Here is a 24,894-nt window from a genome sequence, read left to right on the forward strand (position 1 = left end):
GGTCTCTCAGGAAAATTCTTTGCCTCTGGCACACCGAGCTTCTACGTGCACAACTTCTGCCAGGCTCCAGTTACTACCAAGTGCTGTAGCAGGTGCAGAAGCCTGGGGGTACGGGAGGGTCACAAAAAGGACAGCACTTCTGCAAGGCTCACATCAGAGGGAAAGAGTTGCAAACTTTGTTCAAAACAGTTTAACAAGTGTATTTGAGCTCAGCTTAGAGGTGCGAGCCACGGCTGTGGAATAATGGGGTGCACTGGGATTCCGAACATCTTTGTCAAAGAAAATGTGGTGCTGATAGCCCCAAACAAATTCTATCATCTTTATCACTCCCATCTCATGAAAGACTCAGCCTCAAGCAGTTGCTCCTCTATCATTTATCCAAGGTGGACAGTGGGCACCATGTGAATAAATGGATAGTTTGGTTTTGATTTACACAAAGTTCAGGAGCAGAACCAACTACCCACATTTGAAATGATCTCACAGCTATGCTCTCTAGCTTAAAATGCCTCACTTCTTCCATTTTTATAGGAGGAGAGGAGCACTGATCATCTGAAGGACTGCTTGATCTTATCGGGCAATTTCAGTTCCCTGGAGTCCTATTTAGGAAAGAAGGGTTTCAGGATTCTCAGCGGCCTGAAATAAGGGAGTTTTATGTGTACTTCACGTTCTCTGATAGAATCCAAACCTGTGTCAAAACTCATACAGAGCCATTACGAAATGCGTGTGCTTTAGTTCTGGAGTGGGGAAGAAATACCAGTCCATCCTGAAATGGCAACCATTGATAACTGCCGTACTTGCGAAGTGCTATTGTGTCCGGCCTCAGCGAGCATCTCCTGTACTCTTTACGGCGCCTCCATGGAGGTTTTATCATGTCCATTGTACTGATGAGAGCATGGAGGTCCTGGGAGATTATGCCCTGGTTACTCAGAGAGTTAATGGCCAACCTAGGATTAGAACTAGTGTCTGTGTGATGCCAATGCTTGTGTTTATAACCATTACACTTTCTGTTATGTTTCTGCTTCTCTTTCTATTAAATGGGATATAGACATGGTTTTGTTGGAGGGGATGATAACAGTTTTTCATAGGTTGAGCTCGAGTTTTTCTACTGAATGCCGTGTTCGGCACCCTCGAACAATGATGAGACAGAATGACTAATAGGGCTATAGAATATTCTGTAACCCAACCATCGCTGTGGCTTTAAGGATGGGATGTTGCCACGCCCTCTCAAAGACAGACCTGTCCCTGGATTCACAATAGGTTCAATGAGCGTATAGATTCTCACTCATTGCTGTCCTTTTGCTTCCTCTTTCCATATCCTACTATTTCAAAATGGGTATAAAGAGACTATGTTCACAAAGGAAGGTATATCTGACATTTTTATTTCCATACAAACATGCCTAAAGTCACTGATTTAAAGTTCAGAAACAGGTGTAAGTTTTGGACACTTCTGAAAATAAAAATATCTCCATGTTTACACACTGTTGGTGTAGATTAAGCTGAAACGATATAATTTTGCCTGATTTGCAATCTATACTTACTAACATTGGGATCCCAAACAGTATTGCTCTTGGTTATCCTGTCTCATTATCATGCAAGGATGTCAAATGCTGCATTCGATTTGCAAAATTCAAGCTGAAGTTAGGAATTCACAAAAGGTGGTAATGGTAGCCCCTTGTTAATACTCATTATCTGTAATGTGCACAGGGGCATTGCCAATCACACACTGATACCCCCATTTTGTAGATGAGAAAACTGAGTTCATAAGTAGTTTGACCAAGCCACACTGAGACCCAGGGCTTCGGAGTTCAAACCCAGGCTTGTTGACTTCCACATAAGACTGTGTCACCAGAGAAGAGACATTCCCAGCTTGTTGTGAAGTAAGCCTCACTTATAATAAAAGAGAAGAACTTAAACGTTTTTGCTTTTTTCTTTGTTGAAGTTCATACCATATTTGGGGTAGAGTGGAGAAAAGCCTTATCTTATCTTCAACTATAAACTGAGGTTTTTTAAAGTGAGTTTCAACGTTGTGGCGGAGGTATGTGAATAAGCTGGCTCTGGAGACCAGCCTGGGGAATGGAGCACGTGGAGGTGAGTAAGTCAACTTTCAAAGGCCTGACAGTTCTGCCTCCTGAGAAAGGCCTGGACACCTCTTGGAAGTCTTCTCAGGGTCATGTTTAGCCTTGGAATGCTGTTCTCTGATCACTCTGATTTCCTTGAAGTTAGGACAAGTGATGCAAGATCGGTAAGAATGCTATCAACTTTTCACAAATGCATAATAATCACTGCTTATATTAATAGAGTGTTTTCTAGTACACAAAGTACTTTCTTGTACTCTTGTACAACAAACCAAAAATATCTCCAAGATCCAAAGTTCATGCCATAGATTGAAGCAAGTCACATTGTTCCTCGGTTTCTTCCTGTGTAGGTGGGGATAATAACATCACACCTAGCCACAGTGGGGGTAATTACATATTCTCACAGGGTAGCTTAAGGGAAGTCTACACTTCAGAAGAGGTGAGCAAAAACAAGATTCCCTAGTTTGCTTAGAGAGGGATGGGCACAATGAAGAATAGAGTGCAGATTGGAAAAACAACCGTTTAAAAAGCATTAATATATGTTTGGGAGAGGTCAACTCTTTTATTCTTGCTACATATTCATATCTGTCTGTCTTTTCAGACAAAGAATAGGAACTAATATTCAAAGTTCATTTCAGGGGCTCCTGGGTGGCTCAGTCATTGAGCAGTTAACTCTTGATTTCGGCTCAGGTCATAATCTTGGAGTCCTGGGACTGAGCCCCACACTGAGCCTTAAGTTGAACCCTATGTCAGGCTCTGTGCTCAGTGGGGAGTCTGCTTGAGGAGACTCTTTCCGTCTCTCTCTCCCTCTTTCCCCCCAAATAAATAAATCTTAAAAAAAGAAATGAAAAAAAAATTCATTTAAAAAACATACTTGAAATACAGAGTATCACAACAGTGTGATAATACCTTTTGGGTTATATGGAAATATTGATGGTTATTTGAAAGCTTATTATTAATGAAGTTAAATCTATTCCCTTTGCTTTTGATATCTGCCTGGTTCTTTTGTCTAGGTTTAAAAGCAAAAAACTCATGCATGGAAATATAAAATATAACAGGTGTATATTTGTTTAGTAGGATCCTTTTCCATTAGAAAAGAAACTAAAATTCTTGAGACTAGATTCTCCTTTCAATAGAATCAAATATAGAATTTGAGGTCAGGGGTGCCTGGGTGGCTCAGCTGGTTAAGCGACTGCCTTCGGCTCAGGTCATGATCCTGGAGTCCCTGGATTGAGTCCCGCATCAAGCTCCCTGCTCGGCGGGGAGTCTGCTTCTCCCTCTGACCCTCCCCCCTCTCATGTGCTCTCTCTCATTCTCTCTCTCTCAAATAAATAAATAAAATCTTAAAAAAATAAAAAAAAGAATTTGAGGTCAGTTTTGTAACTCCGAAGTCCTGGTAGTTCTCACTGAAGGCTTGGACCTATCCATGTAAATGCATCAGGACAAGAAATCTGGTTTGTAAGTGTCAACGTAAGCCTATGTTATTATGCAAGTTATAGGGTCACTGAACATCGAGGGAACACTGTTTTTCCATTTCCATCTGTCCCATTTGTGTATCACACATTTACAAAGTGTGTAGAAAAAACACACATAAGAAAATGATTCTTTTAGGCCAAGTCTGCCTGCCTACAGTTATGTGAATTGGGAAACCTAGACAGACAAAGCCCACGACAGAATCATATTCCAGAATTCACAGAAGCAGATGATTGCAGAACCAGTTGGAATGTTGAGAGAATTCTAAGCCCTTCATATTCACACACACAAAAAAAATCAGCTAGTTACGAGCTGGGAGTAGACATGAATTTTATCATCCAGAAACACCACTCAAATTCACTGCCCTAGCTTGCATAATAGTTCATGCTCTGTAAACTCATTCCTGAAGGAAACATTAGGGGTACAGCGTTTGTTCTGTGTGTGTGTATATGTGTGTGTGTAGGAGTGGGAGACAAACGGACATTTGACATAGGTCCTTTACTATTTGAAATTTTACACATTCTTTTTTTGTTAAAGATTTTATTTATTTATCTGAGAGAGAGAGAGAGCATGAGCAGGGGAGATAGACAGAGGGATAGGGAGAAGCAGGCTCCCCTGTTGAGCAGGGAACCAGATGTAGGGCTTGATCCCAGAGCTCCAGGATCATGACCTGAGCTGAAGGCAGATGCTTAACCAACTGAGCCAACCAGGCACCCCAGAATTTTACACTTTTTAAAAAAAGATTTTATTTATTTATTTATTTGTCAGAGACAGAGAGAGAGGGAGCGTGCACAAGCAGGGGGAACAGCAGGCAAAGGGGGAAGCAGGCTCCCTATTGAGCAAGGAGCTCAATGAGGGACTCGATCCCAGGAACTTGGGATCATGATCTAAGCCGAAGGCAGACGCTTAACCAACTGAGCCACATAGGTGTCCCAATTTTACACATTCTTAAGATAAGAGACCAAATTAAAAAAAAATAGTTGTCCAGATTCTTATCTTTCTTTTTCTTTAAGTGTAATGTCATACCTTATATTGTATCTTTGCCCAAGTGCTGAAAACAGTTTAATTAAATGTACCTATTTCAATAAATTCCTTGGGCAAATAGACTACCATAGGGGCACATAAAGAATGTGAACATTAATTGCATTTGAGATTAGCCCTATTGAATTAAATTCTCACACACAGATGCCCTTTGTTCTTAAGCCATAAATAATAGGTGTTTATATGTCCAACTACTGATACATTTACTGTACAATAATCTTTCCATCAGTTCAATCTGGAAAGAATCTCCAATCTAAGTAAATAGTAAAAAAAAAAAAATCTACTTGAAAATTACCCCGAAGGAACATTGATGCTATATTTTATTATGTGCAGTGCTTTGGGGAGAAATAGCTGGACTCTTTGCCTTCCTAATAAAAAAATCTTTAGGTAACTCCAGTTCAAAATAAGTTTTGTAATATACAATACCAAAAAAAAAAAAAAGATAAAACCAAAGTACCTCATAAAAAATTCAATTTGCTGATAGATTAATTAAATTCCCTACCTACCCAACCCTGACTGAATCTGGCCCAAGGGGGTAAAGTTGAAAGATGAGTTTGCTAATTAATGTTAATACGGTGAATGGCACAATTAGAACAAACTCACAAAAGAATGAACATCCCTTGGTGAGAGAGTCAGTACAAGTGTGCAGGGGAATTCTCCAAATATGCACAAGCTATTTAGCATAGAAAACTGAAATTCTATTAAGTTTGATTTGACAATGATAATGCCTGAGGTAACCTTATAGAGAAATGTAAATCAAATATGAAATAACTATTATTTCAGGATTACTGTAATCACACTTTGATAACTTCAGTCCAAAACTCAAATCCTGAGAGACTGATATCTTAGGCTTTTCTGATCACAGACACTTGGGCAATAAAAGAATACTTAACATACCATCCTAACCCCATTGTAAATAGAACAAAAGAGATTTTCAGAAAAATGCATATTTCCATATTATTCTTTTAAGATGTGTAACAGGTAAAGTTGATTGTGTGTATTTATTCTGCTGCAAATGGCCGCAATTCTTCCCTCTCTGTGTCGCATTCCTTGCAAAGTGATTTGCAGTTTCTCCCATCAAGAAGCAAAGTGTATTTCTTGATTCCTTCGTGCTGAATGTCCTGTGCTTTGCTTTACTTAATAGAATGCATGGAGGTGATGTCATCTAGTTCCAAATATAGGCCCCAGGAGGCTTCCTGGTGCCGCTCAATCTAACCTTGCTACCACCAAGTGAACATGGCTGGGCTAGGCTGCTGGAAGATGACAGAGCACAAGGAACTGGGACACATCACCCCAGCAGAGGCTATCCCGGATCATTTAGTCTTCAGCTAACCTAAAAGCTCACTGCAGAAGCATGAGTGAGCCCAGCAGAGACCAGAAGATCCACCCAAATGTCCCTAGGCCCAATAGCAGGTTTTAAAAATCTTGAATAAGTAGGGGCGCCCGGGTGGCTCAGTTGGTTAAGCGACTGCCTTCGGCTCAGGTCATGATCCTGGAGTCCCTGGATCGAGTCCCGCATCGGGCTCCCTGCTCGGCAGGGAGTCTGCTTCTCCCTCTGACCCTCCCCCCTCTCATGTGCTCTCTCTCTCTCATTCTCTCTGTCTCAAATAAATAAATAAAATCTTAAAAAAAAAAATCTTGAATAAGTAAATGATTAGTTTTCTAGTAAGCTGCTTAGTTTGGGGTATTTTGTCATGCAGCAAAAACTAACTGATACACACTTGCAAAGAACTATTAGTGTTCCTTAAATGTTTATAAGATATTGCTCATACTGCCAAATTTGGAATGGTCACAGATGATGATAATAATAATGATAATAATAGCTATTTTTAATGACCTTAGCCACTCTGTACCTTTCTAGATACAGAAAAACTTCTTCCAAGTTGGAGGGAGAAAGACAAGTTAAGAACAAAGGCTTACATTCTGGCTCCAGCACTTAGTAGTATTGATACTGACTCAATAGTCCCATGTCTGTGCTTTGGTTTCCATGCGTCTCCAGTGGAGAAGTGACAGTGCATATGCAGTATGGTGGGTGTAAGGATTCACTGAGAGAACAAGATGATGTATTTCACTCACGCAGTGCATGTTTCCTCAAAATATATTTGCTTCTTATGATTATTTAAAGGGCCTCCAAACAATTTACCTTGAGGGATGTGAGGGGTATCACTGCACAAGGGAAGATGCTATGGGTGACAAGTGGCAGATACCTTTTAAATAGTGAAGTGACAAGAGAACGATATTATTTTTTTCTTATGCCTTTCAACAATTTTAAACACCTAATAGTTCTTTGTGCTCCATGGACTCAATAATTCTGCATCCTTCAGCTAGTGCCTAAAACAATTGGGGAATGCGATCACTTCACATAATTAACAACAGTGATAATCTTAGTCTGTGGCAGGTATTACAGCTCTTACCCTGAGACCAAATGAGCTTCAAAGACATGAAGTGACTTTCCCAGGTTCACCTATCACCAAGCAGTTCAACAATGAGAGACTTTAGGATTGTTGACTTGGAGTTGATTGCTCTAGCTCTCCGAGACTGCTTCCACGAAACAGGCCAAGTTTCTCATACATATTGATGAAAGAAAAGAAATCACGACTAGCTTGAAATAAGGATTGAGATGTTAAAAAAAAAAAAAAAAGGTTGATTGCTGATCCATCTCAGGGTGGGACTAACAGGGCTATGATATTGAACGTCTTTTTTTTTTTTTTTTTTTTTAGTAGGAAAAGAGGTTTCCCACCATGGCTAGTTGTCAGGCAGAACCCATTTTCCCAGGCACAGAATCGGATATAAAAAGGTGCTAATAAGGTCCTCATTGATTTTGTAGGCAATGAGAGATGTGGTTAGGGCAGAACTTAACAGTCACTTCAAACCATGGTTAATTAGCCCCTTTAACTTGAGAGTATGTGCACATCTGCTAAGTGTAAAACATAAAAACTATACTGATAAATCTCTCACCCATCCAATGTTGCACAGAATTGTGTGTCATATTGTGCTAGGCTCTTCTCCCTACTGTAAATTGCTCCCTGGAAATTGCACTGGCTTTTTTCAGGAACTCTGTATATAATAGGGCCATGAAAATGACGGATGCTGAGCTTGTGGTCTTTAGGCAAAAGCCTTAAGAAGAATACTGGCTCCACAAGTTACTAATTCTTTAACTTTGGACAAGTCATTTAAACTTACGTGCATTTAGTGCCCCTGTCCGTAAATTGGTGATAATATCAATTGCTTTGAAGGATTACTGATGCCCAGGGTAGCGCCTAAGTAGGTGCTCTAATTGGCACATTGACACTTTTCTAACTTATTCCCCCAAGTGACTCTTGTAATCCTCCTCCCATGTCAAATAAATAAATAAATTTCATTTTTGGTTACTTATAATTGTCAGAAATAACTCTTGCTTTCATGGCAATGAGATAAAAGGTGACTGCATTTTTCTCTAAGTTCTTATATTGGCATAGTAATTTTGTGAGACTGAAAGTTGGAAAGTTGATACATAATCTTTATTTGCTGAATCTTGGTTATTGTATCCAAAACATATCCAGAATCTTTATCTCACTATATAAATAAAGCCTTACTAAAGATTCATTTGTTACTTTAGGCAACTAAAGTATCATTTCAGGCACAGAGGCAAGGTCACTAAGTTTTCCAGGCTGTGCAAAAGAAAAACCAACCAACCAACCAACAAAACAACTAAAGCCATGAGCCAAAGGACAGATTTTAATACGTGCACAGTATAGAAAGGAAAGGGGGTCATCAGTGGCATTTTTAGCCACACCTTATGTCACCACTGATCTTGTCTCCTTCAGTACAACACTCACACACAAACCAAAAGTGGTTCTTCTGTAGAACAACAACAACAAAAAACTGACTGCAGAGGTTTCTGATTCATACCTGTAAACTCACTTATTCACTGAGAAATTTCTGACTCAATGAATAAAAAAGTACTAAGCTATAAGGCATCTTAAAGCTCTAATACAGGATTTGTTTTATGCCCTGCCCATTTATAGCTTGAACTTTCCTTCACATGTGTTAAGGTATTTAGACTTTAAATAGCAAATAAATAAAAGTTTATTCATAATGTTTTTGTTTTCTCTAAGTAGTAAAGTAATTCTTCTGCATGATTTCACATGCAAATGTACAGCTTTAAGTAAAGATGAAAACTTAGCTTTGTGTTACTTGTGATCATTAAAAATATCTGACTCTTGGAGTGTTCGACTCTGTGTTTTAAACAAATTCTAGTTCACTGTGACTTCTACCTCTTATCCTGTTGTAATTTCATGCAAATACGACATACGCTTTACCTTAAATTATCTAATTTTAGGTAATATTTACTTAAATTATAGGTAGTTTCGAGGAACAGTTATTAAATATGGTAAACCTTTTATTATAAAACATTCTAGGGGCGCCTGGGTGGTTCAGTCAGTTAAGCATCTGCCTTCAGCTCAGGTCATGATCTTGGGGTTCTGGGATTGAACCCCACATCGGGCTTCCTCCTCTGCAGGAAGTCTGCTTCTCCCTCTCCCTCTGCAACACCCCCGCCCCTGCTTGTGCTCTCTTTCTCTCTCAAATAAATAAATAAAATCTTTAAAAATAAAAAAACCCCATTCTAAACATATAGAAAAACAGAATACTGCAATGCACACCCATTTACAGATCATCCAGCTTTGACAATCATGCAGTCTTTTGTTATTAGTTTTCCTAACACTGAGTTTCATAAAATTTATAATATTTGGAAAGACTCTGAGATTCTCTGCAATATTTTCAGAACTGGTTCTTGGTGTTCACTTTTTTGGTATTGTTTTAAATAAAGTCATAACAATGGGAAACAGAGCACTATTTTCTTTCTGTTTTAAAATGAGACTTGCAGTGGATTTTTCTCATCGTTTTTATTTTTTTAATGGTGTGTTTCTGTAGGAGCATTAAAGTGTACTCTGGTTGCAGATCAATATGACACTGACTAAATATAGATTTACTTACGAAGTAGACTGAAAGGAGCCATGTTGGACAAATGAGTAAATAATGTCTCTCTTAACAAGTTCATAATTATGTATTTATTACATGGGCTCTTCCACAATAGCTCCAGGGAACTGTTACAGACTCTGCCTGAACAATGCTCATTCTAACAACCAAACCCCGTATACTCGGGACAGCTATGAGGCTGGGCATGAAGCACTGAAGGAAACAAACTAATATGAGTCGTATTATTGCTTTTTCTTCCTTCTTGGGAAGGAAGATGAGAACAAATGAAATTCAGAAAAACACTGCCTACAGAAACCAAGGAACCCTAAAGAAATTTATTTATCTTGGGATATTTCAGATGTGTTGTATCAACAAGAAAGGGGAAATAAAATATTACACATAGATATTATGTAAAATTATATTAATATATAAATTAAATATAAATGATGTATGTAAATGATATATGATACATAAAGCAATTAGAATATCTAAACAAAATATTAAACAACCTAAAGTGGTGTTTTAAGTGAGAAAAAGCAGAAGGGTAAGGAAAAGCAAAACCCCTATACGTTGGTTTGCATACTGTCACCACTTGATGCTTTGTGCATGTTTCCTTCTTAAACTGAATTCTTTCCCACCCCTCTTGCACCTTGAATTTCTATTCATTTTGTAAGATGTAGGTCAAAAAGATCATCTCCTTTTGAAAGCTTTCCCTAACTAAATTTGGCGGTCCATCATTTCTCTTTCTGTTAACTGTGGTAAGAGCTGACTTTTCCTGGGAGCTTACTGATACGCTGTGTTCTATCTATGCTTTATCGGACTTATTTATGCAACAACTCCTCTGAAGTGGGCACTTCTTATGCCCCGTTTCAGAGATGAGGAAGCCGAGGTTTAAGAGACAAAGTGACTTACCTAAGTCACACTTTGTAAAACTTTCTATTAGAGCCCTTCTCAGAAATCAGGGTACCTCATAGGGCCAGTCGGAGGATTTCAAATACGTGTCTGTTAAATTTCCTTTCATTTTAATCTCCGAAGTTGCTAATGGTTTTAAAATGCACCTAGGATTTGTCTTCATCAGGTACGGGAAGGCACACAGACATAGAAATGATTGTCATGAAGGAAGAAGTTGATATTCACAGACCCCTAGAAACAGGAGGCAGAGCATGTAGGCCCAAATGTGGGAGTGTGGGCATCACTCAGGAGGCAGAAGGGTGATGGGAAAGTGCGGCAAGAAGCCTATATTGTGGTTTTTTGTGGGAAGGAATGGGCGAGGCATGGTAAATACGCTGAACAAGTTGAGGATTAAATAGCTTGGATAATTTCAGTGGGCTCTGGGTTAGGACGGTGTCTCTAGCTGTCTGGCACCTGGCCCTGGGATGATTTTGGGCAAGGGGAGTATTGGCTGGATGTCTGAGTGTCTGATGAAGGAGATGGTTGGGGGTGTGGGTCCTGGATTGGTTGGTTAGCATATAAAACACATGTTCACAGGCAAGTTGCTTGCTATGTTTGAGGAGTTAGTGGCCCAGGGAAGGGCAGTCTCTTCAGAATCAGCAAGGCCTCGAGATAAACGGTGACTCTCTATGTTGTACACCACCTGAAACTAATATTATTACATGTATGTTAAGTAACTGAAATTTAAATAAAAACTTTCAAAAAAGAAAAAAGAGATGTCAAAGAATCATAAACTATATAGGAAATAAACAAAAACCTGATTAATACACTAATCTTACTAGAAAACTAAAGACACACTGCTAGAAATGACTGCTTAGACTTCCTTATTGAAAATAAGGGCCCCCTCTGCCTTGGGGGTTTAGTAGCTTCTCTAGACTCCATCTACTTGATGCCAGTAGCGTGACCCCACAGGCAAATGTGACAGTCAATAATGTCTCCAGGCACTGCAAATGCCCCCAGAGGCGAAATCACCCCGGGGTTGAGGGCCAGCATTCCCGATGACTCAGTTTAATTTAGTCATGTTTTCACACAGCTCCTGTCATTATGGATCCTGAAAGCATTTATCATTCATATTTAAAATGATTTTTAATGGCAGAGAAATGGCCTAATTCTCCCGAGTCTCAGGAAGGAAAATGAAGTCACAAAGCACAGACTGCTGAGTGGCAAATTTGAGATGAGCTTTAGCAGGTGCTGTCTAAAAGAACAATCATGAACCCTTCATGAAATAGATTGGTCCAGGTGCCTCTCTGCCTTGGAAGGCAGAATAGAGACTTTCCCAAGCTGCTCTAGTTGTGCTTTGGTGAGGAGAGAAGGAAAGCAGGCCTGAAAACCTCTCCATGACTTCTCACCTGCCTAGCCTAGTGTAGGAAAGCTTATAGAACAAATAGGTAGCTCCATCTTTTTGTTCCTATTCTCTTATACAAGATAGCAAATAAATAGACAAGCTCTAAGTTGACTGACATCAATACTGGATGTAAAAACAAGGCAAGCCTCATCATGACCATTTGAGATTTGCTACAACAGAATGAGCCAGATGTTCACAAATCGGAAAGCACATGCCAAAGGATCTGAAGTAAAACCTAGAGTCCCTTGTTTTCTCGGTACTCCTGTCTGTTGGAATTTGATTAGCAGAGACCAAGAAATTATGCAGGTAAAGTTTGAGAACCAAGTGGAAGCTTGAAAGAGAAAACCAAATGTAGGTAAGGACCAAGGGGGGCATATATTCATCTAGAGAAGAGCTACTTTTTGCACACAATGGAATGTTTTCATATCATATTAACCTTCTTTTCATATTGTCAATGACCACTAACTACTTCCTTCATTTCATGGAAAAGATTGTTATAACTGACCTAGAGACAAGGAAATTGAATTTAAAACATGTCAACGTCTTGCTGTTGAATTTTTGATTTACAGACATTTTGGATTCCTAGTTTATTAAGTCATGTCTCCCTCATAAATTGAGAAAAGTATTTGCTGAGAGATAGATGCTCATTAAAGAAGTATTTGTTGAATTGTGATTTGGGAATATAGTGCAGCACAATCCAGACTGGGTTCTACAAGACTGGGTAGAGTTTATATTCTAAAGGGGAGGAGAGAAAAACTTGAACATAATTTGTTCTAGTGACAGAATTTATAAAACCTTTCTCGCTCAACTTGCTCATGTGGTTCAACCAGCAAAGGTAGTTAATACCTTTGAATAAAATATCTGAACTTCATATTCATTAGGAAAATAAACCTCAAACCCAAGGCTTTTATAAATTCAGTTCTATGGGATGTATTGTTTCTGTAACTATTATATGTGCTATTGATGTTTCACAGAGCCCTAAAAGAAGGTAAACCTGAACTAATTAGAATAGTGATTAAAGAAAAAGTCTTTATTTTTATTACCAGTGATATATGCCCACTTCAGAATGGATTATTTAAGTATGTGGTATAGAGAGAAATGGTTCATTGATTTATGTATTTTGTTGCTGCACTTTTGTAAGCTTTATTTGGCATACTAAGGCAGTCACACCTTAAAGCTCTAAAATTTAGAAGATATATTTATTTCACATTGTGTGGAATGCATATAATTCTTAGGGGCTGCCCTGATTCTCTGGAGGATTAGGTACATTTTTATCCACATTGGTTTTTGGTTTAAACTGAATAGCTACCCTTTTTGTTTATCAGCTTAAAGTATTTATGTATTACAGAAAGCTGGAATTTTGTATATGGAAGGATTTACTGAAGTTTTGGGTTTTTGTTTCCTTGTCTTTTTTAATATTTGGGTTACTTAAACCCATCCTTTTCTAGAAAACAAAAAAAAGTGTAGTAAAAGTGTGAACTTAGTAAATACATTTACACTTAGTAAGTACACGTACTTACTAGTACATGTGAATTTATTGAATATATCTTCAAAGTTAAATGTTGAATTGAATGATGCAGGTAACAGATACAGTAATTTTGCTGAGAACTTTGGTGAATGGTGCAGTGAATTCATACTTTAACGTCCCCCTCTTTGATTCCAAATAGAACAGTGACAGAAAAACTATATAAAATAAATTCATAGAGATGAAGTGATACGAAGCATGAAACAGTGACCATGAGATATGGACCATGGGGTAGGGTTGAGGGCCTCCAACAGGCATTTGATGGGATTCCCAGAAGGAAAAAATGGAGAAGATGGTAGAGAAGAATTTTTGAGAAGCAATAGTTGAGAATTTTCCAGAAGTAAAAAAAATATGAGTTTTGAGATGAAAGTAATTGTGGTGTCACATCTCCAGTCCTGATCTAGCCTGTGTAAAAATAATTTAGAACTGAAACAGCAATATTCGAATACTTTGTTGGAGGGAATGTCAACACAAGGTTTAAAATTAATGGGTATTGTCTTTCAAGTGAAAAGCACTGTAATAAATGCACTACCTTAATATTTATTATGGTGAATCTAAGGACAAAGGAGATTAAATATGACACATCATTTATTTTTTACCAACTCTGGAAAACAACAGGAAGTCATAATTTGAGATAATGTAATTGTATGAAGCTTCTCATTGCTTTCCAGAAACAATATAAATGCATTCTTTCAGTGATTCTGTTCACAATAATGGTGTGTACATGGTTCTCTTCTGAATTTTCATTGTTATTTTCTTTTATTTTACAGACTAAACAGGATCTAGTGAAACCTGGATCTGTTAAAAAAAAAGAAAGAATTCCAGTACTATGAATATAGGCCTTACTAATGAAGCCTATATTTATAAATGTACAAGTCCATTTAATCTTCTGCTTTGGGGCCATTTGTAATTACGAGGGCTTACAAAGAATGACCAGAGGCTGTCTGATCAAGGAATCTGGTGATTTTTCTCTAACACTATTAGCCATGAGGTGCCGAAAATAGGATTGTTTTCTGCCTATCATGGAGTTCTATTTTGATTTTCTATCGCACTAGAGAAAGGACCCGTGTTCTTAGAGGCCTTCATTTGTATTTTTGTCTTTCCCCTCATTGGCCTCCTCCTCTCATCTACTCCTGGGCTTTGCTAATATCACCTTCTTTAAACACCATCCATCCTTCAATATAAATTAACGAAGTCTGTTTTTTCCATCTCTAGCATTTCCTTGGCTAAACAACCTTTTTTATCTTTTTTTTTTTTTTTTTGTATCTAAGAGGACTTGCGTCTTTTTATTTGAGAAATTAATACATCAATATTACTTCCTTCAGCTCTTGATATGCCAAAATAAGTCAAGGGATTGTGTGCTAGAAACTGTTGCAAATTTATAAACAATCTTAACTTATGATGGCCTCTGTTCTGAAGGAATTTACAGTCTAATTGAGGACATTAATTCATCTGAAGAAAACTAGAGCTCCATGGCAGTATACGTGTCAGAGAAGTAGAGAAACAATGAACCGTTTCAATGTATTATCAAGTTTTTGTCCTAGTTAGTGTTTGTCGCACTGACATCTTAGTAATGATTTTATTGATTGGTTGATGCAGTTACGTAGGTGATCAGGGAAGGTACTTGGCACCTTTATCATAGTTTATACCTAATAGGAGCTGAAAAGTGAGACAGCAAAGGCAATAAACTGTTTTCCCCAAAGGTGCTAAGATATTTTTTGTTGTGTTTCAGTTTTTGCATAACTGCAGAGGATGGACAGTGAAGTTATTTACCAAGTTAAGCAAGCCGGGCTCAGGCACAAACATGTCGAGGTGGAGTTGACTTCCTGTTTTTCCTATACTGACATGGCTGAGCCAGAGCCCACCTCCTCCCACAGCCGATGTCAGCATATTCAGGAGGTGATTCATTTCTGTTGCCTGCATCATAATCAGCCTCAGCATTCTATCACATCATGCATCACTGTCAGACCCCCTGACTCCTTGATATCTTGGTCCCTGTGAGAAGCCTGGAGATCAAATCACACCTGATAGCTCAACTCAGAGCCAGAACACCCTGCCTCAGGAAGTAACCATGAAGGGCACTATTTTGTATGCTAACTTTATGCAATCTCTCTGACAGTCCGTGATCCTTTTGCGGTTTTCCAGGGGGCACCTTAATTCATTTGATGTTAATCACTTTGTTAGGTCCTGTAGCAGAATCAGGCAATTGTCAAGTGCTGCTCCTTCTCGAGTCACCTACGGTAACTTCCAGTGCTGCCTGTCTCCTGCCATCACTGAGGTATGGGCTTTATCGGGCCCTGGTCACCTCATGGGGATGCCACTTTCCCCCAACGTCCCCGGGCCATGCAGTCCAACCTAAATGTGGCTGCAGAAGTGATTTTGACATTTGTCATTGACGCAAGGACTACCTCAGAAACCCTTTTAACTCAGTTATTCCTCAACTCTAGTCAGTACAAATAATCCCCCAAACCCACCCAAACAAGAATTCTTGAAGATAGTAACACATCTGTCAACTCAATCTATCCATAGAGTTTATTTCTTCCAGCCCCTACTCACAGGCTCTTTCTGTTCCTGCTGTGTTATCTTAGCCTTTCAATTCTGTACCATCAGATTTTTTTTTTTAATCAGTGAATTTTTTTATTATGTTTTATTTGAATGGAGACCCCACTAAAAACAAATTTCCTCTAGGTGAGCTGAATATAAAGAACATGATTCCAAGCATCTCTTCCCAGCACAGTCTTCTCTGTAATACGCAGTTTTACCATCCAGCATATGTTGAAAATGAAGCTACCGGCCCATTGTCAGTAGGGCATGGGCTCCGAGTTGCTGATGAATTTGAAAATAATTGATTGTTACGTGTCCTCACCTGCTCCACCTGGGACTCACAATTTACAAATACAAGTCACTTGTCTGGGGTGAGAGCTTATATCATGATCTTAACTTTGGTCCCGTGCTCTACTTTCCTCAGCTGAGTTAACGGCCTTAGGCACACACTTGTAGTCAGTTGGTGGACTCCCGTGTTATTGCAGCAAGAAGGAGTTCTGGAGGCAATTTGTTGCAATTCCCACAGTTTATAGATTAGCACGTGAGGCCACCCAGCCTTGTGAGTTTGTGTATTTAAAAATATTATTTTAGAAATTCTTTCCAACTCTTTAGCTCTCCTTGACGTTGGAGTTCCCAAAGAGCATTTCCTGAAGTGTATTCAGAAGAAGACTCTGGAACTTGTAGAATATTCTTAACAAAAACAGAAACCCTGCCTTCCAGTTTTCATGTGTGCTCCGTGAGGCATTTTGGAGAAGAAAAAAGAAAGAGGAAGGGCAAATTCATTGAGCGTCTATTAGGAGAGGCACACTCCATCGACCAGTGAGAAATAGCATTTGTTGAGGGCTTGTCAGGGGCCACGCAGTGTCCAGAGTACTCTGTGTGTAGATCATCTACCCACTTAATCCTCAAACAGCCCTGTGATGGAAGAACTATTTTTACCAACCCCATTTTACAGATAAGGAAGTCACGGCCGAGTCACCCAGCTGGATTCACACCATCTTAACTAGAGGAAATCTCAGTGTTGCTCTGTGGAGTGGGTGTTATTTCTCCCAATTTACACATAAGGAAACTCAAGCTTATAGGGATTGTGTGGCAAAAGCTTGGGAGGTGAAAACATGGGGATATGAATTCCAATCTACCTCTTTTCCTTCTGCCATGTAATTCTACCATGCATCGATTGAAAAATGATGACTTAAGACATTTCCACCCTGATCCAAAGGAGCTGAGTCCAAATCAATTTAGCAAATTAAGAGAAGGAGTAGATGCTTCTGCAATATACTTATTGCATGTCTGACTCTCCCTGCCTCCCTCCCTGTTGCAAAGGGGAGATAAGGCAGGTTTTAGCTGGGATATTAGGTCTGGTGAAGCCCTTCAGAGACAGTGCATGGATCTGACAGCATGGCATTCCTTCCCAGATGCCTAACGTAGCTTCCAGCACAGAGGCTGCTCAACAAGCATGTGGCAGATGAGATTGTAATACCAGCCTGGCATGTCACTGTCCCAAACTCTCCACAGTGGGTTGGATCTACTGCTTCGTCTGAATCATGAAAGAAATTTCCTGTGGGTCCTTATCTGGAGGAAGTCCTTCACCTGCTGGTGGTGGTGAATTTTAAGGCAGCGGTGCCATAGGATAGAATGAAAACAAAGATTTCATCTGAATCCACTCAAGAAATACAGCTTCAGTGTGTGAATCCCAGCTCCAGCAGGGGGTTGAACAAACAGTCACAATATCACTGCGGTCTTACACTGAAGATGTGTAACTTGTCAGAGCAGTGAAATCTCTTATGAAATGTGTGTTAGGGTGATACTGTTCAGGCAGAAGGCTGGTCAACGGTACACTTCCCTGAAGACATCTTTCAATTACAGATGCATTGTAATTAGAGATGGGAAAAGACTGGATGTGGATCCACCACATGGACAGAGCCTGAGATTTTGCTTCATATCAAACACTTTCCAAAATCTAGCTTGTGTGATTTCTTGCAGGAGGCTTGTCTGTAATCATGTAATCCAAAGATCCCAACAATATCATTTGAATTTTATCTTATTTCAGCTACTTTTTCCCAAGCAGTATCTGTTCACTAATTTTAAAAAAGATTTTATTTATTTATTTGAGAGAGAGAGAGAGCAAACAGGGGGAGGAGCAGAGGGAGAAGGACAGCAGACCCCATGCTGATTGCAGCGCCTGATGCAGGACTCGATCCCAGGACCCTGGGGTCATGACCTGAGTTGAAGTCAGATGCTTAACTGGCTCTGTTCTCTAATTTTATTAACTCATCTTCCCACTTTATTTCCCAGAATTGGAGAATATTCTTCTCAGAAGGACCCCAAAAGGTCATCTTGTCTGTTACTTCTAATTGGAAAGTGAAACTGAGTCTCAGGGAGGCTGAATTAGGCTTTCACCTGCTTCTCAACCCATTACCTGAATTAGGATGTTCACATTAGCCCTGATCTACGCCTTTGCATTTTATATAACCAGTGTTTGCCATTTTATTGGTTGTGAATCTAAGTTGTTAGGCTTTATAATTCTGGTGCCAGAAAAATTCTTAATAGCTGAAACAGCTACAAGTGTTCACTGTTTACAGCTATTATATTTTGGTAAATAGAATTTGATCAGTGCCAGATCTCATGGCATCGAAAAATGATTAGTGTCTTATAAGGTACAATTAAACTCAAAACAGTTTTTTTTTATTCTTGCAAAGACATCCATAAAAAGTAACATTCTGAAAAGAAGTCAACATTGACAATGGTCGACATTAGCTACAGATACTTGCTCTCGAGGGCATAGGGCTTTCTCTCATATTGCTAAAATTTTATGTTTCTTGGTAAAATATTCCACTCAGTGTTTTAGTGCTAAATGTATATTTATCCCGGATGATGAAACATTTATAGACTAGAAGCACAAAAGGAATTTGCCAAAACACAGATACTCTGTTTTATTTTTAGTCATCGTGATGGACTGAATTATGTTCCCCCTCCCCGTCGCATGTTGAAACCCTGACCCCCTCAATGACTGTATTTGGAAATAAATCTTTTTAGGAGATAACTTAAGTCAAATGAGTTTATATGGGTGGGGTCCTAATCCACAGGGCTGGTGGCTCTATAAGAAGAGGAATACACAGAGGAAAGGCCATATGAAGACACAGTAAGAAGGTGCCATCTGCAAGCCAGAGGGAGCTCTCACCAGAAACAAACCTAACCAGCACTTTGATCTTGCACTTCCAGCCTCTAGAACTTGAGGAAAATAAATTTCTGTGGGTTAAGTGCCCCTCCCACCCCAAGTCCCCGGTATTCTGTGATACGGTTACCAAGTTCCCCTCTTTAAATCTGAGAACCTGATGACACTCAGGAGGGATGGAGTATAAGTCAGGATATGGGAAAGGTTTTGACTGAAGTCAGGATGGGTGGAAGAGGCCAGCCGTGCAGAGGTTTTCCTAACACTGCAGAGGGTATCAGAGGTGACAGCATTTCATGGAACTAGCCCCAGATCTCCCTGATCCTTCAGCCCATTCCATCCTCCCTATAGTTCCAGTGACAGCATTTCCAATTTCCTTCCTTCCTGTTAATTCACACTTTTGAGATGTACAGGGAGTGGTATCAAAGCATCAAGACCCCCAAACTTCCATGTCACTGGTTATAAAACAGCCTAAAGCAGAAGTTATTTTCATCCCATCGGAGATGTGGAAATTCTGTCATTTATCAGACCCATCACCTTACATCTGACTAAATCCATAAGCAAATCAGCATAGGGCAAGCAAAGTAAGTGTCTCCTTTTTGAATAGCTGGTATTTCCTCCTTCCGATGTAACTTAGGTCTAAGTTTCAAATTTGAAATTGAAGTTCCTTTTCACTCATATACAATTGTGTAGCAGCTATGAGTAAAAATAGGAAATGAACCAAATAAGGGCATATTTAAGAAATGTCTGATAGGGTTATGCCAACTCTTATAATGTCAAGTGGTTTTGATGAACAGTCTCAAGACCACTAATCATTTGGGTAAAATTCTTTAGCTTTTTGCTTCAGTTACTTCTGACTCCAAGAGCAATCTGACTTGACAGGTTTACTTCAATCTTTAGAGAAGCAGATACCAGGCAGGACTCAGCCTTGAAGGTAAAGGTCAATGTTGAGCATCCAAAACCACCCAGTATCTTAAAATGAAATTTCTTATTGTTACATTTGGACACAGTTCAATAGAAGTGCCTAAAAATTTTTGGTTTCTTCTTCAGAAGTTACAGATTAATGACAGTTGACAAGAAGTAAAGGTACAATATAACATCTTTATATAGCAGGCACTTGGCTTTGTGGTTGTCAAAATGCAGCTGGCTTGGAAAACATAACTGTATGGCCTGTTTTCTGCCCCCAGAATAATTTTTTTTTAAGTTTTTACTTGGTTTAAAAAAAAACACAACCTCTTTCTTATAAAAAATATGCCTGCGCTCTAAGTCTTAATTACAAAAACAAAATAAAACAAAACCTCAAAAGGTTATTCAAGTTAAGTGCGGTATCGAGTAGGGTCCAGCTCTCTATCTTTGATGATGACAAAATCTATTTCACCAGTGACAGAGTGTCTCAAAGGCCATCTATCTTTTGACTACAAAGAATGTTGAGGGTTATCTGTTTTAATATGTCAGCATCAAAGAGAAATTTGTTCTCTTGAGATGCTCCCACCACAAGGAGCAAACATTCAGAGCATGAAATGGATTTTGGCTTTGCACCATATCCCAGGAAAGCCCACACTGGGTTCTGCTGAGTCTTCATTTAATTATGGCTGCTGTGTGCTCCCCTTGCATTTCCAGAGCGGAGAATTAGACACCCCCGAAATACAGTTCTTTATGGGAGGACACTGAAATGGACTCTTGGCCACATTTCTCAGAACATGTGAGAAACATCTGGAATGACTTCTGAGATGTTGGGTGATTCAGAAGACATTGGAGACTGTGCAGCGGGGGCATCTCATAGATCTTATCATCTCTTCCAGGTATTACAGTGAATTTTTTTTTTTATTGTATTAGCTCATTTAATCCTCATGATAGACTATGGGTTACTTTATCACACCCATTTTGTAGATGAGGGAGCAGAGGATTTGTGAGTTAAGGATCCATCCCAAAGTTAACAAGGAACAATAATATGGACATACAGGCATAGCTGGACTCCCGTGACAGGGGAAGTCATCTGTTCAGATATGATATGTGATTCACAAAAATTGATTTTCTCAAGTGAAATCACAACTCACTCTTCTATGTGTTTCAGAACTGCAAGCACCTCCCATGCTTGTTATATCCTGGTTGAGCTGAATTATTCCTATAATCAGAATCATGACCTTGGAATGTCAAGGCAATCTCTGTGCCCAGAGAGCCTCTTGCTGGGGTCGGTTGGGAGGAGAAGGCTTACGTAAGTTCTATGTATGAAAGGACTATATGGGGAGGGGAGAAGGAAGCTGAAGATGACTGGAGTTTTCACCCCTTTACGGACTAGAGATTAGGTGCCCTTAATAGGGCATGGGGACAACAGCGCTTAGCACTCCCTGTTCAAAATGGAAAAAAAGTGGAAAAGAAGAAATTGGAAAGGAGAAGGCTTTAGGGGCCACATCTATAGGCCCTGTTTCTAGGGTTTGCCCTTGGGTGGGTGTGTGTGTGTGTGAGAGAGTAGAGACACACACACACACACACACACACACGCATTTATAAAGGTTGCCAGGAATGAAGGAGAAGACACTGTTAAATTTGGATTTCAGAGAAATACCAAATAGTCTGTTCGTGTAATTCTGTCCCAGGTGTTGCAGGATACATACCTATACTGAGAAGTTACTCGTCTATCTGAAATTCAATTTTAACTGAGCATCCTATATTTTTATTTGATAAATCTGGCAACTCTAATATATATATCTGTAGCCATATACATGTACATATATATACATATATATATATTTTTTAAGATTTTATTTATTTATTTGAGACAGAGAGAATGAGAGACAGCATGAGAGGGAGGAGGGTCAGAGGGAGAAGCAGACTCCCTGCTGAGCAGGGAGCCCGATGCGGGACTCGATCCTGGGACTCCGGGATCATGACCTGAGCCGAAGGCAGTCGCTTAACCAACTGAGCCACCCAGGCGTCCCTATATACATATATATTTAAAATCTCTGTATCTACATACAAAATTATATATAACACTCCCTGACCCTGAAATGAGGTTAGCACCCCATTCTGTCTGTTGTGCTCCTGTTTATTCTATACTTCCCAGATATCAAAGTACTCACACTTGTGATATTATTTTCAATGTCTGCTCTACAATGACCATGACTCTTCCTGCTCCTGACTCAGAACCCAGCACAAAACATGATGAACTAAGAATGCAGAATATATGTGAAAGCCCACACCCAGAATTTAGTCAATAGATCACCCTAACTCTAAAGGGCAGAAAGGCTCTGCACAACTGTGGACAAAAGCTTGAGTCAGCAACTGAAACTATTGAACAGATAAAGGGCCTGAATTTAAAGGCATGACAGGGGCGCCTGGGTGGCTCAGTTGGTTAAGCGACTGCCTTCGGTTCAGGTCATGATCCTGGAGTCCCGGGATCGAGTCCCACATCAGGCTCCCTGCTCAGCGGGGAGTCTGCTTCTCCCTCTGACCCTCCTCCCTCTCATGCTCTCTGTCTCTCATTCTCTCTGTCTCAAATAAAAAAAAAAAAAATAAAGGCATGACAAAAATGATTACATTGACTTCCACATTTTTATCTCCCTGATTTCGAATAAGCATTTTAAATGATTTCCCCCCCTTGGTACTTGGCTAGCCCCCTTGGGTAACAAGTGCTTGAGCACACTCGAGGTTTTCCTATGCCCCCACCAACACCAAGAACCCTTCCCGGCAAACCACATGATCACCTGGGTTAGACTGTACTTCCTGCAGCACGCTCAGGAAGTCTCCCTTGGCCTTGGACTTCTGTGATCAAGAAAGCCATCTAGAAATTTTTATTTTTACCAAAAGCCTTCCAACGGGCAGCTAAAAAAGAGGCCAGAAATGGAAGCCTCCTCCCACTTCATATTACATTAGTGGCATTTTAAAATTACAACTTCGCCAGCTTCCTTAAGAAATACTACATTTTTCGTCTTTGGTGGCTGTGATCAAGTGACACTCACTTTGCACAGCTCCTGTGGTGACATGGCTTCATTCCAAAGGCCTCCTGTGTGGCGTTCGGGTCATTAGAAACGACACAAACTATTAGGAAAGAGTAGCAAAGCTGCTAACACATCCTTCGAATCATGGTTTCTTTTCTGACTGTGGCAAAGAATAAAGATAATGGTTCTGGAGTTGAATAAAATAGGTAAGTGGAAATATATATATATGAAGAGATCACGATGTCAGATACAGTTCTTGGAATGTTTTCCAATAAAGCTCTTAGTCTAACTTTCTTGATCCCCCAAATTTGGGCTTTGTTTCTGGATTCCGCAAGTTCCCTCAATGCACTAAAGTTTCATGTGTTTATAAATACAGGTTTCTCGGTGCAGCTCGATGTCTGTAATGGTTAATTTTTTAAAAAGCATTTTAAAAAAAGATTTTACTTATCTGAGAGAGAGGGAGACAGAGAGAGTGAAAGAGAGCACAGAGGGAAGGGGAGGAGCAGACTCCGTGCTGAGCAGGGAGCCCGATGCGGGACTCGATCCCAGGATCCCGGGATCATGACCTGAGCTGAAGGCAGGCGCTTAACCGACTGAGCCGCCCAGGCGCTCCAATGTAATGGTTAATTTTTTAAAAAAGATTTTGTTATTTATTTGAGAGAGAGAGAGCATACGTGAATGGCGGGGAGGGGCAGAGGGAGAGAGAGAGGCAGACTCCCAGGGGAGCAGGGACCCTGATGTGGGGCTTGATCCCAGGACCCCAGGATTATGACCTGAGCCAAAGACAGACACTTGAGCCACCCAGGGGCCCCCTGTAATGGTTAATTTTATGTGTCAACTTGATTGAGCTGAGGGATGCCTAGATAGCTAATAAAATATTATTTCTGGGTGTTTCTGTGAGGGTGTCTCTGGAAGAGATTAACATTTGACTCAGTAGACTGAGTAATGAGATCCACCCTCTACAAAATGGGTGGGCATCATCCAACCCTTTGGGGGCCTGCACAGAACAAACAAGCAGAGGAAGGGATAATTCTCTCTCTTCTTGAGCTAGGTTATCCATTTTCTCCTGTTCTTGAACATCAGAGTTCCTGGTTCTCAGGCCTTTGGAGCTGGTATCAGATTGGGAGTTGCACCAACATTCCCCCTATGCTTAGGTGATTGGCCTTGGATTGAATTATACCACCTTCTTTCATGGTCCTCCAGCTTATAGATGGCAGATCATGAGACTTCTCAGCCTCCATAACTACATGAACTAATGCTTATAGTATATCTCCTTTCATATGTATCTCTCTCTATATACTATTAGTTCTGTTTCTCTAGGAAACCGTGACTAATACAAGGTCCTCTACTGAATATTCAGTTTCTTGAACATCTCTATTATGGACCTGCATCTACAAATAGGGCTTACACTTCAACTTCAACCCCTGCCATGAAAACTGGGTGCCCAGCAGTGGGCAGCACTGGAGCGCATGACTGATCTCTGTGCACCAGCCATCACTCCCTCTTGGTTGCCCAGACACACAAGGTCGTTTGGCCTGGGCCCCACAATGGCTAAGGCAGGCTCTTCATGTGCACGCATCATTCAGGCACAGCACTCCAACATATCTTGACATCACTAACATTTAGCCTGCTTGCTGTGAGCTCGTTGTAGGATGTGAAACACAGGCCCATATTTTCCTGGCACTTTGACTAATCTTTAGGGGGAAATCTGGCTTATGTGGGAGGTGATTGACTATGTGGTACCCCTTCCCCAGAGCTAGTACTAAACCCAGACCCCAGATGTGCTCTTGGCTTTCCATCTTTCTGATGACATATAAAAATGAGGAGCCACACACTCTGGGCTATTACAGATCCCATGGCACTGTTAGTAA

General features: G+C 40.0%; 1 protein-coding gene across 2 annotated transcripts in view; it reads right to left on the reverse strand.

The window, feature by feature from the left end:
• The window catches only part of GPC6 (glypican 6), a 1,081,278-nt gene that overhangs the window by 167,196 nt on the left and 889,188 nt on the right, over positions 1-24,894 (reverse strand). The window lies entirely within an intron of this gene.

The sequence above is a fragment of the Mirounga angustirostris genome, unplaced genomic scaffold, assembly GCF_029215605.1.
Source record: "Mirounga angustirostris isolate CCGP_5_RB_7025 unplaced genomic scaffold, mMirAng1.0.hap1 SCAF_3, whole genome shotgun sequence".
Classification (NCBI taxonomy): domain Eukaryota; kingdom Metazoa; phylum Chordata; class Mammalia; order Carnivora; family Phocidae; genus Mirounga; species Mirounga angustirostris.